The sequence below is a fragment of the Lasioglossum baleicum genome, chromosome 1, assembly GCF_051020765.1.
Source record: "Lasioglossum baleicum chromosome 1, iyLasBale1, whole genome shotgun sequence".
NCBI classification, from domain to species: Eukaryota; Metazoa; Arthropoda; class Insecta; order Hymenoptera; family Halictidae; genus Lasioglossum; species Lasioglossum baleicum.
Genome location: NC_134929.1, coordinates 23,737,764 through 23,754,340, shown reverse-complemented (window position 1 = coordinate 23,754,340; position 16,577 = coordinate 23,737,764). Strand labels below are relative to the sequence as shown.

Sequence of the window (16,577 nt, the reverse complement as noted above, 5' to 3'; positions counted from 1 at the left end):
TAAATGAAAGCTCCTGCAATTGATATTATGCAACTAGTTTCAGAATAAAAGAAAATGTAAAATTTGAATTAGACCATCTAAAATTAAATACAAATTAATTAAACTAGAGAATTTAGACACTAATACTTTATTTTAATTGTTTACAGTTTGTCGATTTAATAGTAGCAACGAATAAACGCGTTTTTACTGACACCGAAATTCAAATTTTCGAGCTCTTGACATTCTTGGGGAGGCGTGTTCGACCCGAGGACCTAATCTCTCCATTTCTGTAGCAGCACACACTTTCCGGAATGTTCGAAAATATTTACTTATACGTTCTTAAGCCAGCTTTAAAGGAGCTTCTTGTTTCTCACGATCGAACGTTTACTTTATACATAGAAGGACTTCCCCATAAGTCAGAGGAGAATGTTGCTACCGTGGAATTTACTTGTTCGGTAAAAAAACCGTCTCGAGTGCAAACACATGAGAGCAGTTTTGAAGCGGCTCGCATCGGAAAAGCTTGTGAAAATGAATCACTCGGATTTATCGTCTATTCAGTAGCTCGGTTTATGTCTCATTAGGTGTAGCGCACCGCGGAATTTTAATTCGCTTCTCACGGTGCTCATCAGCCTGCAGTATTTTCGGACAGAAAACGTAAATTAATGTTTTATCGCTCGTAAATGTTCCGCTTCCGTGTACATACATACATACATAAAACTAGAAATATTTCATTATTCCGATAAAACTTTACGTTACTTAGAAACGCTAAATTTATTCATTATTCCTGTATCGCATGAAGTATAAATGCTCGGACATGAAACTCGAGTGATAGGGACGTTGATTAATTACACATCGACGTATTTCAATTTATGGATGGATAATATGCATGGAAATTAATTTTCACCATCGATAGAATTTCGCGGAATTTGGTTCAACAACGTTTTGCGAAGGTGTCGTTAAATATTCAATTTAATATCATATGTTCAGGCTGAATAGGTCGATGTTTGAATTTACATATGTATATAAATATTGTACGTGCTTTTGTTACATAACAAATAAATTTCTTGCAGCTCAGAAATTACTAGCTCAAAGACGATCTCCAATGAAAGAACATATTTTTAGATTTTTAGATTTGAAGAACCAACATTTGTATTTAATTGGAGGAAACAAACGTAATAGATAATGCGTTTATCAAGTTCAGCATAACGGGATAAAAGTTGACAAAAGACGAGAATAGAGAACATACGAAACAGAGGCAGTGTATTTAATTGCAGCATCTGAATAAAAGTATGTTCCACGGGGTAGCTGGCAGTTAAAATAAATGTTACCAAGACCACTTTGTATACATTACCTTTGAATGTGTAGCAGAGGAGTTTTCTCTAGCCTCGAAATATGTATGCTCGCGTCGTCTCGCGTCGTGGCCCTCGATTTTGCTCTCGAGGAAAAGAATTCATGAAATAAGGTCAGTTTACTGTTTCCTTGAGAAGATAATTTTAGAATACTTGCAGCTCTTTTCTCGCGATGCGCTCGCGCGTTTGCTGTTAAAAGACCATTTACCACGGCCGAGGGCTTATTACTTATTACAAAGCTCGTGATGGATATTTATGCAAATATAGTGTCGCGTGGGCCAATTTGCGAGGAGCACAAATCAACGAGAAAATTTCGTTTACCTAATTCTATCCGCTGGGTGATTCACGCAACTGGAACAAGTCATATTTCTTTTCCCATCGCAATTAGAAAGAAATGTTAGAGCTGGAAAACGAATGGTTCAAACGGACCTGAATTTTCACGGTGATACTTTTTCAAGAGTCAAGAGTGCTGTGCTGTACGTGCGTTTTACAAGTGCACTTTGCTTTTTTTAAGCGATCGAGTTCACGGGAATTTTGGGAATTCTTTCTGCAGATGTTAATGGATCTTTTTGTAATCGTGTAGGTACTATATTTAAAGGTGCATTGTACAGTATATTGGAACGATTGACTGATAAGCAAAGCAAGCACGTGCTTAGGGCATCAAAAGAAGAGTTACTGCGAAGTGGTCGCGGTCGGCGAGGTCACAAAAAAATAGTAGAACTGTACGATCGTGCAGCATCTCTTTCACGACTATACATATATTATAATAGATGATTCCAAACGTAACTGCGGCAATGAGGTTCAAGATCTTAACCATATAATTTGGCAGTGTACCTTGTTGGAATTACAAAGAGTTGATCGCATGAAAAAATTAAGGAAGCTCAATTTATTTCCAACCTTAAATATCAGATCTTTACCTTATGAACCGAATATTCAGGCATGTTATCTTCTTTTCAATTTTTTCAAGCAATGTAATTTAAAGATTTAAAGTTATGTACTTAATGTGTTCTGCTGTACCTACATTACTAATGTTTAACTGTAAGGTGTATACTGCTAATGTATAGCTTTATAACCCCCTATGGGGAGTTCCAATTAAGCTTACAATAAAAAAGAAAAAAAAACTGTACGATCGAAGAAACAGCACGGACGCGAGGATTTTTCTTAAATCAAACGTTCACTGTATGTTGAAATCTTCCATGCAACTGTGTGTTTAAGTAGCGTACGTGGATTGAGAAATGATTCAAGGAATCAAATGATGCAGTGACGCTTCCAACCCTGAGTTCTCTGACATTTCTGCATAAAACGGGAATTCACGTAAACATTCTCGGTCTAATTGCGAGCGGCACAGTACGTGTGCAGTTTCCGGGCGTGCATAGCTGGACGGGCGCGTAGTGAAACGTCGAAATTGCCGAGGACCTCGTCGGATCCGCTTTATTCTGTCCCAGTGAGTGGCAGCGGTTTCTTTCTCACAATACAAACCGTCTTTACTTCAGAAAGACCGCTCGCAAGCGTAACAGCGAAATCTTATTACGTTCTATAAAAGAACGTGCCTACTGTACATAGCCGTGGCCCGAAGAGAAAAGAAGAGAAGAGACGAAACGAGAAGAGAGAGGACTCGGGTGAAACGCGCGCGCGTGTGTGTACTACATATATGCGCGCGTGTTCATGTTCATGCTCGCGCTCTCACTCTCGTACCATGATTCATCCGGCTTTCATGAGAAAATGCAATTTTTATGGCACGATGCGAGGCACGGCCTTATGTCACGCGCTATAACAGCCGCTATTACGACCGCCCCGCTAGACATCGCTGAGACAAAGCTAACCGGTTGCTCCTTCTCGGATGCACCGGCGCGCCGCGGCGGATGCATTATCGTGTACCCCTTGCGAAATCAACAGAACGTATCATAGCCAAACGCGGGCCGCGTTCTCTCGCCTCTTCTTCCTGAAATTCCGACCTGGGAAGCCTGTCTCTCCACAAACATCACTCCATCTCCTCAATTGTAGGTATGTACTCCGTGCCGTTGCTGTGTCAAGCAATTTTCATTTCGCATAAAGATCCGCAACCTATCGATGAGCTGCTGGACTTGATAGTTAGGCTATCAATCACAATTTCAGTTTTTCCTGATAGAATGTGTCTGTCGTTAAAATGAACAAATACTGTTTTATGGGGGGCTAATTCGAGGCCACACTGACTGTGCATTTTCTGTTTTACTGCCATCTGTGTAAATCTCAATCAAACAAAATTCTATTCAGAAAAATAGCAGAAATATGGCGGGATACAATCAGTACGCTATCTTCGAACTTTTGTGTGCAAATGAACCTGGATAGAACAATATTTAACTTATCGGCAGTGTACTATTTAAGAAGGCGATTTATTATAGTATTAAAATAACGCGAGTTTACAGCGCGTCGCTCGTTAATAGCGTTCTGCAGATTGCCGACGGCGTTTCGCAGGTTAAATTTCTTCGGAAATGTATTCCGCGATGATCTACTTACCGCGATAAGGTGTTCCAAGTGTTGTACACCCGCGTTAATTCCACGCAACGCAATTTAAAATGTGAAAGCAATGTGTTTTCCTTCCTCTTGTGTGTATCCGCGCAAGTATAATGCTCGAGCTTGTATCGTAACAGTGCGTTTCGTATTACGAAATGAATTCGAAAGTGGAAATTTTCATTACGATATGAATCTAAAGCGGCTGTTGTGCACACACGTGCACGGGTAATGAGCTGAGGTTACTTATATTGTTTACCTTTCGTTCTGTAGCAACACGATACTGCCATCAGATATTGTCAAATCAGAAAATGTTCACGCTTTTACAATTTAACTTTCGAAAGTTTCGTTTCGAAGGACTTACAATTCGATGAATATTCTTAAACAGCTCTGTTGCAACATATTCTTACACAGGGTTTCTAACAAAAATTCAATCAATTGTTCATTATTGAATTAAAACATCAACGTTGTCTGAAGTTAATCTGAAACTGATCCTCCTTTTAGAAGTACTGCATTCTTTCCTCTTGAATCGGTGTAAGTTTAATCAATCATTTTTTCCATTTGCTTTAGAGCTTCCGTATGTTGAAGGTGCTCGATTTCGGAGAGACACCCGGTATATTTGACAGTGAGTTAATTATCTCGGCAAATTGTTATGGATAAGACGATCGTCGGCAGCAAAGGCAATTCTGAATTCGTCGCGTTGTCATATTTCATTCTAACGAGATCGAGTCTAATTGTAACACGTCGAATTCCAGAATTCCGTTTAACAAAGAAAAAGACGTCTAATGAGTCACTTTCATGGGAGAGCGCAGTTTTCTCGTGCAGCAGAGAGGGCTTTCATAATTTTCCATACAAAAGGATGAATATACCGTAATTACATCATGACAAAGCGTCCTTTGTCTTTGAGTCACGGACAATATATCGACCAGAGAGATTTTAACGAATCCGCGTACTCCTCCTGAGCCAACTATATTTACGTATCGACGAATAAAGAACATTAATTTTGCGAAACCTAACCAGACTTCGATTAAATAACATTCATTACAGCACAATTTCGACTAATTATCCCTCTTTGTTACTTTCGAGTCACACGCTGGGTGCCCCGTACACTATTATACTTCACCTAATAAAGAAATCATGCTTCTTGCGATAGAATATTTGTGTAACCATGAATTCTGGGTTTTCAATTATTGGATTGTAATATAAATTCGTTCGGTTGCAAATATGTTCCAGTTTTAAAAAATTACTATATAGTCAACGACTTTTTAATTGATTTATTGTAATTTTAATATTCAGGATATATTAATCAAATTTTACGTTGGCTGTAGTATCTTGACTGTTGTGAATATTTATTACAAGAAAGAAATGGGTTGATTATTTTTATCATAAGCGGTAACTATTTTAATTCACATCACGATATTGTGGAAAACAAGTTTTAAAAGAGCAAAGTTGAACAGATATTTATCTACCGTCACCATGCATTTTAATGGATAGATTACAGTCTGAATGTTTATTAATGCTGGTGCACTGTTCAGGCTAGCTTGACCTAAAACTGATATTTAATCTACAGTGGCCGAAATAATGCAATTTGTTGACATAATGTTGTGTTTAATGCAGTATTTTTGATTTTACTTCTTATTATTTATTCATTATAATATAATTAACAAAATTGTTAGTACCTCTTGCGTTTAAATTATGACTGTGTTGAACTATTTTTCACAAACATTCATTGCCAGTTGCCTGAATTGTGTTATAAACCAGACAAGTTGAATGTAATGAAACGAAAAACAATCGATTTCATATTTTCATATTATTTTATATTCTACAGAATTGTGGTTGTAAATTGTCACGTTTTCTTAACGTACGGAGTAGGAGTAGTTACGTGAACATTTTTATGGATTAAAAGTATGAGCTCGCGAGTGATATGAAACGTATTAATATTTATAGTCTATATATATTGCACTAGGAAGAGAAGAATTCTTTGATAGCCTGGATAGCTCAATTGGTTCTGGCAATCATCCGAGAAGCGAAAGATCCGGATTCCACTCTCGGTGAAGCTATCTAATCGATAGATTCATTTTCTCGGTACCAGCTCCAATAGCGCCGCCCTTTTCCTTTAAATCTATGGTGTTATCCAGCTGGGACCTGTACAATCTCGAAGTGATCGATAACACTGGCGAAACAGGTTATTATTTAAATCAAAATAATCAGTTTCAAATAATCATCACTGGACTGCGGATCTTTATTTAAAATAAAAATGTTCTGCATTTATTGTGGGAAGCAGGAATAAAATAAAATTTGATTCCACCCTTTAATGACGTCGTTACATTAAAAACAACATTACAGTATTCTTAAATTTTTCTAATCTTTTACTGTTTCATACAGTCAGCGGCAATATTAAATGGACATCCTTAAAAATCGTATAACTTTTTAGAAATTGGTCCAAAGGACTTGAATTTTTTTAAGATGTTAGACTGGCTAGTTCGCTAGAGAATAAGTAAACAAAAATTTATTACGCTTGCAATTGGTAGGAATTATACAAAACTTAAAAAAAATGATGTTTTGTCAACTTTTTTATCTGGGCCTGTAACGATAATTTAAGATTTCGGTAACTTATACATATGCATACTGAAAATTTCAATCTGCGATTTTCACCCTTAAGCTCTCATCTTTAAACGTATTGTAAGGAATAAGACGTATTTATTTGTAAAACATGACACACGGATAACCATTCGTTGACAGACGTGTTTCTCGCGAAAGCTCGTTTTGATCTGATATTGTCGCTGACTGTATTTCACCCAACCAATTTCTTCATAAATGCATAAAGATCCGCAGTCCAATCATCACAAAATAGTCACTCGTCTTGAAACATAAAAACTTTTCAATATTCCCGGAATATTGACGTATCTTGCACGAAAAGATTCACAAATTTACTGAAATCTCCTCGAAATTCTGAAAATCATGTTACTATCCGATGGTCAGAGTATGGGAGACCCCTCAGGGTCAACTTCCTTGTTCATTTTTTCCCGAACTTTGCCTGGAAGGAATAGCCAGCGAACATCCCCGGTGCGGTGGAGGCAAGAAATTCACGTATCATGAAAGATGGAAATTCGCGTATCATGTAATGCTCGGAGGTGGTTGTTCGCAGAATAGTCGGATCGTGATCTGCACGATCTGACCCACACACAGACACACATACACAGGCTTCTCCACATGGGCGCACTGGCCACGCGTGACCGTGTTCGTGTGTGCGCGTACGCGAGACCGCGTGCGACCGCGCGCGAATAAAAGAGCTGCAGACGTCGTAAGGCCAACTTTCTCCTCCGGCGAGCAATAAGGCGGCATTACGCAACCATGCTCGCTGTGCCTTTTACTGTGTTGCGAGCACAGAGAGCCGTTGGCCAGACCTGTTTTCATCATCCGCGTTCGCGCTGCGAGAAACATTTCATTCGATCTCTTTAATTCTCATAACTCACACCGCCACGCTCTTATGTACACCCCTCTCCTAAGATCTGTGTTAGCTCACTCGTTCGTTACACAAAGCGTTCACAGTAATGTCTCAGGACACGAAGAAGCAGGCAAGGCCGCTGGAGAAGCTAACCCTGTCGCCGTTTAATCAACGATTGACGATTAACTTCATCAATCGATTGAATCAATCGCCGATTTTTCGACGATTTCTTCTTTTAATCGTACACATTAAATCAATCAATCATTATTAAAGTTTTAATCGATTAATGCCCAACTCTGCACTACCGTAAGCTCTACGAATTCGTCAAATTGTTCTGATTGAAATGATACCGGACACGACACAATTTCGATCATATCTACTTGTTCGATCGACGACATAGTAGAACCTCGATTATCCGAACTGTGATCTAGCGGCAGACTGCGGATCTATGTATTTACGATTACTGATTACTAGACTGCGGATTTTATGCATTTATGGCAAAACAGGGTACGTACAATTTAAAATAGTGGACATGTAATAAATACTTAAGGACATCAATGTGTTAGCTTCAGCTTAATACGATCATTAAAGGAAGAATACAGTTTTTATTTGGCTCCTGTCTCCTGCAAATCAATGCAAACATTTTTGATTTTGCATAAAGATCCGCAGTCTACTGATTACGTTAATGCTCTACATTCAGCACAAAGAATCTCCCAGTGGATGAAAGAAATTTTGTCCTGCTCCGCACTGTTCTAAAACAAGTGGAGAAAATAGTTTGCATAGCAATCCAATCGTAAGGTATTCATTTAGAAATTGATTGCTTCAACGTAAAATAACAAGTGTACTGTGATAATTCGATCCTCCATTGTGTATCTCGCAAAAAGTCGAAACTTGCAAACGAAATCGTCCACGAGCCAAAAAGAATGTGCCAATATACGTGTCCCGGGTGCCGCATGATCAAACGAAATTTATCACCCTTTCGGATGGCAAAATGTTCTCCGAAATTTTGGGCACATATTTACCTCTGGGCCTGGCACAGTTTGTAGAAAACAGGATCAAAGCTTGTAACCGAACTGCCCGGCAAACCTGATTTCCAGTAGCGATCCAGAAGCCAGTCGGGGACACGTATATGTGTGTATGTTGTGTACACGTCGCGTCGCGTTGGTGGCACAACACAGGGCGGAGAACAAAAATTGGATACGTGGAAGTGGGGCCGAGCTGCTTCAGAGTTCAACTACAGACCCCATGATATGACACTGACAAAGGTCACGAGAAAAGGATGCCGGGACACACTTAATATAGTAAACACAGGACACGCTGTAGAGTTTCGGGCTGTTTAGTCTGCAGCCGGCGTTCGGTCCACTCACCAGGAAGGTAGCACAATTGCATAACTCGAGGAGGTGTAGTGGTGCATCCTGTCACTTAAGTCGCTGTTCGCTTCGGCTGCCCTTCGAGTTAAACCTGTCCGGTCGATCCGGAGTTCGAGTGATTCGGCCACATGTAGCACTTCCGAAAAGCTCCAGAAATTCTGTAGAGCTGCGGCAACGTGGCCACCTTATGCTACAATAGTTTTATTTCTTCCGAAAGTCTGATTTGTAAATTCATTTGAGTTTTTACTTAACTCTAAACCTACCAAGTACTCAAATCGATTACCTTAGAAAATTGACAAAACTGTATTTACTTGGATTCTGTGCAATTCTTATTATAGTATGTGCTGGAATAAAGAAATCTATCGAAACATTTCCCACGGAAGTAGCTAAAATAATAATAATTTTAATAGTCAAGGTTAGTTACAAAAGCCGGAAGTAAAAGAAAAATCATTTCATTGAGTTTAATATGTTTTCTACTTTCTCTTCCCTTTGTAGATCAGAGAGGGCACAATGAGGTTAATTGTTACGTAAAGAAAATGTTAAAATTTTGTTGAATTTCATTCTTCCGGCACAAGAAAAGTAAATAATCATAAAATTATTTTACGATCATTCCTGATTGAAAATTTGAACGATTAAACGAAGTTTATAAGATTGCGGGCACCACGGGTGTAGTAAACGAGACGAAAGAAAAGTAAATCACATGGACGGAGTACTCCGACTTTCATTGCGTGCATGGTGCAGCTGAATGCACCGGTGATGCAGCGTATTTCCGTTAACCGGCGGATCCTGTAAACACATCGCAGCCCGAAATAGGGTTTACATATTAATAGACCGTCTCGAGATGCATCTGGACGAAAGTGGCCAAACTGTGAGAAGAAGCAACTTACGCCGAATTGGAAACACACGGCGCGGCGCGGCGCGGCGCAACCAGCTAGGTGCACGTTTCTCGCTTCGGCGTATTCTTTAGAACTCATGTTACAAGCACCAATTGGCCTTGAGTAGTTTGATAGCCTGCAGGAAGTACAACAAGTGCTTCAAAGGACGACTGGCTTCGGAGAGACAAGCGAGACTCTTAGCCCCCACTCATTGTCTTCGTTTTAAACGAAGTTTCATTTCGCCGTGAAACCCTGCAACGCTCCGCCGTTTTCTGCGAATTATGCCAGTTTCAAAGATCTCACGTGTCAGCCGCTTGCCACGGATGTTGCGGGATCGACCATTTCATTTTAAGTTACAGCTATTTTATTGCAATCGCATGAATTCTTCCCGACTTTGTCGGAAATTCTTGCTTTACGATCTTCTTCGTAAGAGAAAATTTCTATTCGTCGCATAGTTACAGTTTCTTTAATGTCTAATCCTATTTAATGGATAATCGAATCATTTCTGTTCTTTACAGAAGACATTCTTTAAGAGAAGTATTACGCGCACCAGCTGGGAGCAAATGAGCGAAAAACTGAAATACTTTCAACATTCAATACCCTGAAGAATGGTACAATGTGCAAATGTTTTTTATAGATAAACCTAACAAATCAGGAGTTAGACCTATTTCCTTGTCATCCTGCATCTGTAAACTTTTTGAAAGCTTGATTAAAAATAGACTAGAATGGTGGCTGGAAGAACACAGTGCCTTACCAATATCTCAATCGGGTTTTCGTAAAGGGAGATCATGCTCGGATAACCTTGTCACATTACGGGGTAATATAGAAGTGGCAGCGAATCTAGGTATTGACACTCTGAGCGCATTTTTGGATGTACAGGCCGCGTTTAATAATGTCGATTGCAAGCTGCTACTTCAGAAATTAGCAGATGCAGGATGTTCCCTTAACGTTATAAAGTTTATTAGACACCTGTCTTACCAAAGAGTTATCACTGGAATCACGGGATCCTTGGAAGGTGTTGTGGGATCAACATGGAAAGGTTTACCGCAGAGGGTGGGGTACTTAGTCCATTACTCTATCATTTGTATGTAGCTACTATTATAGAAAATATTCCAGAAAATGTGCAAGTCTCGCAATTTGTCGATGATATTGCCATCTACTGTGGTTCTCATTCTGTTGCTGACAGTAAAAGATTGCTGGAGAAGAGTCGATTATAATTATTCAGAATAATCTTAAAAGTATTGGCCTCGAATTAGCCCCCCATAAAACAGTATTTGTTCATTTAAACAACAGACACATTCTACCAGGAAAAACTGAAATTGTGATTGATAGCCTAGCTATCAAGTCCAGCAGCTCTGCCAAATTTCTAGGGATTAACTTCGATTTCGACATGAGTTTCAAGACTCACGTTGATACTCTAAGAAAAAAATGTTTTAAACTATTAAACATTATGAAATTTCTCTCCGGCGTTTCTTGGAGGGCATCGCCGGAAACCCTAATGACGATCTTTGGTAGTCTTATCAAGCCGGTCATGGAGTATAACTGTTTCGTATATTTTCCGAGAAACAAAAACTTGCAACTCAAATTAGATCGTATTCAATTTGCCGCGATCAGAATCGCATTAGGTTATAGAATAATTACGCCCACCAATACTTTATTAGGTGAAGCCAAGACCACCGATTTTCTTGACAGAAGCAGTTTTTGCAAACATACCCAGCGCATTTCGAAACTATCGTCACGGTGAAATAACTGCGCAGCACAAAGTTAAAGCGCAGTTGAATTCGAGAACTATTGCTTTCCACGAAAATATGAAACGGCGAATTTTGCTCGTTAAAAACATGCAGCGAGGTTTGCGAATCGTATACGTTTGGTCGGATTTATCATTCGATGACACATCACGTGTCTGCTTGTTCCGTGCGGTCTCTTAATCACCACCTTGAATTGAACACGTCGGCTAAAGAGGTGTAGCAGCACGGTACGCGTCGGGATGGCTCGCTTCAAAGGAGATAATTAACCTGATCGATATATCCGGAAGCCAACGGGAAACGTTAGCGTCGCGTGCGATTATCTTATACCTCGCTACGACAATTGTTTCTTCTATTTCGATAACTTTCAATATGCTCTAAACGGCTTGTATTTTCTTTCCCGCCGCGCCGCCGGGAAACATTATGTTCGCGGTCGAATTACCATCCTGTTGATTTAATGACACGGTACGGCTACAATTGCGAGACGTCGCCGAGCTACAGGCATCGATCTGTTAATTTCAAAGGTAGCAGAGGCTAAGCAGAAGTTTGTTTCCTCCGCCGAGAAACTTTGTCGCTTAAAAATGAAACAAAAACGACACCGCGGTTCGGAGTCTCCGTTTCACTTTGTTCCTATAAAACTATAAACTGTAAGTTTCGAAGTTGGATGGAATCTCTGGTTTATTCATAACAGTTCGTTCTTTTATCTGCAGCACTATGAATTCGAAAAAGTCACGAGTCGCGAGTATTGAATGGTGGCTCTTCCTACTCCGCTGGCTGTCCGCATTACGTCAATTTTGAACAAACCATCCGGCGGATTGGTGGCTGGTGCTCCTCCGCTCCCAGTGGACAGCACCGGGCGTTATTTAATCCAACCGGTAATTCGAAACGCGCTATTAAGGATAACCATTCGCGGCTACCGGCTCGGCGGAGCGCGATAAATGTCCCTCGATAAAAATGCGATGACGGCGTTAACCGGATCGATCGGTGCACTGACCGGTGTATAGAACGGTGTATAGTGTATAGAGCTCGCCCCGGCAGCGGCATTTGTCGCCGCGCGATTTCGAGGGTTATTACACACCGGGTGCCGCCGAGCCGCGCGCGGGACGATTGATCAGAGCTATCAGAACGGCCTTGAACTTGCTTACCTTGGCCCGGCCATGCGATAACGTTCCTTTTCCACCACGTGTCGGAGAAGCACAACGTTTCACGGGGAAATGACACGGAGGAGTGATCCTCTGGCTGGCGAATGGATCGAATAGATCGTGGAGCAGGATCGCGACCTAGGAACAATAGTTATATCACGAGGAAAAACAACGGGCGCACTGGGGACTCGGCAGTTCAGTTGTACAAGAAACACTGAACCATTCAACAACGGCTGGCAATTGGAAAAATATCTCTCCGCTACCAGATTCCCGGTAATCGGATTATCTAACGTCGGATATTCGCGCCCTTTTCCCCCATTCCTTTATCGACGGACGAACGTTTGATCGAGCGCCGTTCTCGAGCACCGTGCTAACGAGCGACGTGCTGCTCCGGGTTTTCTCGTTTCGCCCAGAATCTATCTCTATGTCGTTCTCTTTCTCGTTCGTTCGGACCGTTTCGAACCGTTTCGAACCGTCACGATCAGATCGACGACGATGCTGACGACGCCAGTCGACGGAGCGCGGATGCACGGCAGGGTTAGAGGACTCTGAGGAGGGTGAACGAGGGCATGGTGCTGACGGTGGATGGGGGTGGGGAGTCAAGCGAACCTGAGCGCAGGTTCGTGCGCTCGACAAGTACACTTGCCCATCGAATGCACTTTGCTGCGTTACGGAAATGCTTCTGACAACAGAAACATGTTGCTCCGCTTTCTATTACCGCGGACTTCGATCGGGAACCGCGAACACGCTCTTTCGTTATTTCTCCCGACCTTTCTTTTTCTTTCCTTCGTATATTTTACAACGAATTATGATTTTGACTTTCGTTGGTGTTTCTGGCAGCACCAGTACATGGTAGACAAATAATACTTATAATGTCAGTTGAATAACCGCATGATTTTGTTTATTCATATCACAGTCAGTTAACCTACATAGTATATGATATCAGGGCCGGGGGGCGTGAACTTTTGCGGGGCTGGAATACACATTCAAATCCTATACTTAAATTTCACAATAAGGAATTATTTATTATAAGTACAAAGGATGTTACATATACTTTTTGTAAGATACATATTACATCATTTTTCTCGCTTTTTCCGCCGTAAAATCTTTGATTACGTCATCAAAATTGATTGAGTTTGCTACTTCGCTTTCTATTGAAAGAATTGCCAGAGATCGGTCTTATCTAAATCGTAAATCGGTCTTGGCTTATTGATGATCGAAGATAATTTCTTATTAGTTTCAACCGCGAGAAACTACATTCAGCTGAAGTCACGGTTACTGGCGTAGTTACCATTATTTGTAACGCCGCAGTCGCTTACATGGGACATTACCCAACTTGAAGATACCGATTTTACTGACATTCTTATAGAATATTGGTACCTTAAAGAAATGCAAGTCATATATTTTCGCATCCATAATTCGCTTTCAATTGGGGGCAAAAAATTCAATGAAAGTACAAAATCTGTAATAATATCATATATGACTTCCGCAAAAAAGCTATTGATATAGTCTAATTTCTCGTAAAAAGTACATTTCTCTGAAAGCGTTCGGACTTTTTTATATGAAATTGTTTCCAGGATATAAGGACTTTATGGAGTTACACTGGAGTTTGATGATTTTTGTTACGCCTCCAAACTGAATCATCGCTACTAAAAGAATGTCTTGCATCTTCAAATTCAAAATCGATGTTTTTTAATTGGGTAATTTCCTTAACACCTAATGTCCTCTGCACCCGTGTTGCAGACGTGTCAACGTTTGATATCAACATTTAATGTCAACGTCTGCAACACGCTGCAACGAAATATTTCAATGCAAAGACGGGAGAGAAAATCTTGCACTCATGTCAGTGTGCAGCAAGTTGTCATCGATTAGTGGATTACGCGAGTGCATTTTCCACACACACCCGAATATTCAATCTACTATACAGGGGGTCCTGCAAAATGTCTGATGAGTTTTCGTAGACCGCGGGGTCATTTAAAACGCGAGGCCGGGTTCCGGCGAACGCGCTGAACCTGCCTCGCGCCGGCCCTGTATGATATAATATTTCGCAATAAAACAATTCCGTTTTGTATACCCTGTAAATGGAAATTAAGATTCCAACATATCTCCGCGTAACCAACACGAAATAGTGACTGATTAACAACGCTCGTTTGTCAAGAGCGTGACGACAAGCCACTGTTTACGACGACATAAGCGATTCCGACGTTCCGAAGAGAACAAACGCGAAAGCTTAGCACAGCCAAGTAGGCAGCGCGATGTCGTTGTAATTGAATATCTAGGTGCACGGTAGTGCACCAGCCAAGTTCTTGCACTACCTCCTTTTACACGAAACAACTTAGCCGTTTTTTAGAGGCTTATTGTAATTACACGCTCCATATAATTATAATCATCGTCGCCGCTCTTATATTAATAATTATGTTCCTGCATCGGTCGTTTTCGCAAACAACGAAATCGCGAAGATTTCACCGCGGTTAGTTTCCGGAGAATAATTTCTGCCGGTAGTTTGGCCAACGTTCCGGCAGCCGTTGCCGGTTTAAATACACAGCAGATTATATACTGGGGTGTCGTGGCACAGCGAGTTACAAGTGTGTATCGAGAACGTATCGTATGTACGAACTTCCTTAACCTGATTTTACGACGGGAGTTTCCCTATTTATACCCGTGTCGCTGTGGGGATGCTTTTAGCTAATAACACTGCGGTAACGATTTTCTTTTCTCCGCTGCCGGTATTCCCGGCAGCCTTTTCTCCTGTCTGTGTTCTTTCGTCCTCCCTCGATGATATTCTCCAAGGATTTGCCAAAATTTTCGATAAGCGTGTAGGTATCGTCGAACATTGTCCCTTAAACCGCAAAATCCCCGCCGCCGCGCCGGGATAAGCTCCTCCGCAGAGCTGCGATGATAGGACCAAATAAGTCGCAGCCGGTAACGAAATCCGATGGCGTTCGATGCAACTCCCTACCGGTAATCTGAGAAACAGAAATAGTAATTACAAGGTGTAATCGGATACATTCGGTGAGCCTAGTACAGATTAATGGGTCTAGCAGATTGGTCCAGCGGCCCCACCCACAATTTTTATTGATATTGTGTGGAAAGCAATGGCTTTAGGCTGAAAGATAACCCCCTAAAATTTTAAGTCGCTAACCCTTCGTATAAGGATGATATGAGGGTAAATACCCTTAACTCTGTATCATTTATTTTCTCGGTTCTTAATTAAGATATTCGGATAAAAAAAAACGAAAATACTCGAACTTACCTCCTTCATATCATACATTTTTTGCACCATTGTGATCAAATTATTAAGGGTAGAAAAAAATCATTAAATTTTTTAGGGGTGGGAATTGCAAGCAACCCTTCGAGTCATAGAAACATATTTCCAAGAAATGTCATTTTATGTCCTTTAAGTAACCTTCAAAATGAGTTTCGGCGAATTAATGATTTCACTTAAAATTTTAGGGGTTATCTTTCAACCTAAAACTATTATTTTCCACACAATATCAATAAAAATTGTGGGTGGGGTCGCTGGACCAATCTTAGTCTGCTAGACCCTTTTGTTCGATTGACGATTTTCTTAATGTTCGACACTGCATTATGCAATTCCTTAAAATATTCATTATACAACGAGGAGACTAGAAGCTTTTACTATGTAATATTATACTTTGATTGAAGCGTGATATCTTAATTAAGCACCTACGAAACCACCCCCTATGGGTAATCTGAGAAACAGAAACCGTAATTCCAAGTATAATGAAATATAGTAGTATCTGCTTTATAAATTAGTAATATAAAAATTGGTTCTTGTTCAACTTCAAGTACAAGGAATCTCGTTAGTACGAATTAAATATTGCGGACGTTGATCGAATTGTGAAATTGTTGTTATAATTAACAACTTGAGAGTTTTATTTGTCATTTAATAGAAGTAGTATTGATATACAGAAGTAGACTAATTTTAATAGAAGCAATGTATACATTTTACAAACTGTATAATTCTGTATAAGAAACTGTTTAAGAATGTATTAGAAATGAATGCCGAATGGATATTTCGGTGTAATTAAATTGAGGATCTCCCTGTGGCATTTAATTTGTTCCTCTATTTTTCTTCATTTTAGAGTCGACATAGTACAACCCACCTTAATTACAAGCTTTGCTCTTATAATTTAGATAGTTGATCAAACGAGTTCG

At 40.3% G+C, this 16,577-nt stretch overlaps 1 protein-coding gene across 1 annotated transcript in view; it reads right to left on the bottom strand.

Annotated features, from left to right (window-relative positions):
• Brat (tripartite motif-containing protein brain tumor) overlaps positions 1-12,931 on the bottom strand; it is a 232,070-nt gene extending 219,139 nt beyond the window's left edge. Inside the window, exon 1 of the mRNA XM_076424682.1 lies at positions 12,402-12,931. The gene's annotated coding sequence lies outside the window, so the exon portion shown is untranslated. The remainder of the gene's footprint in view (positions 1-12,401) is intronic.
• Between the last annotated feature and the right edge of the window lie 3,646 nt (positions 12,932-16,577).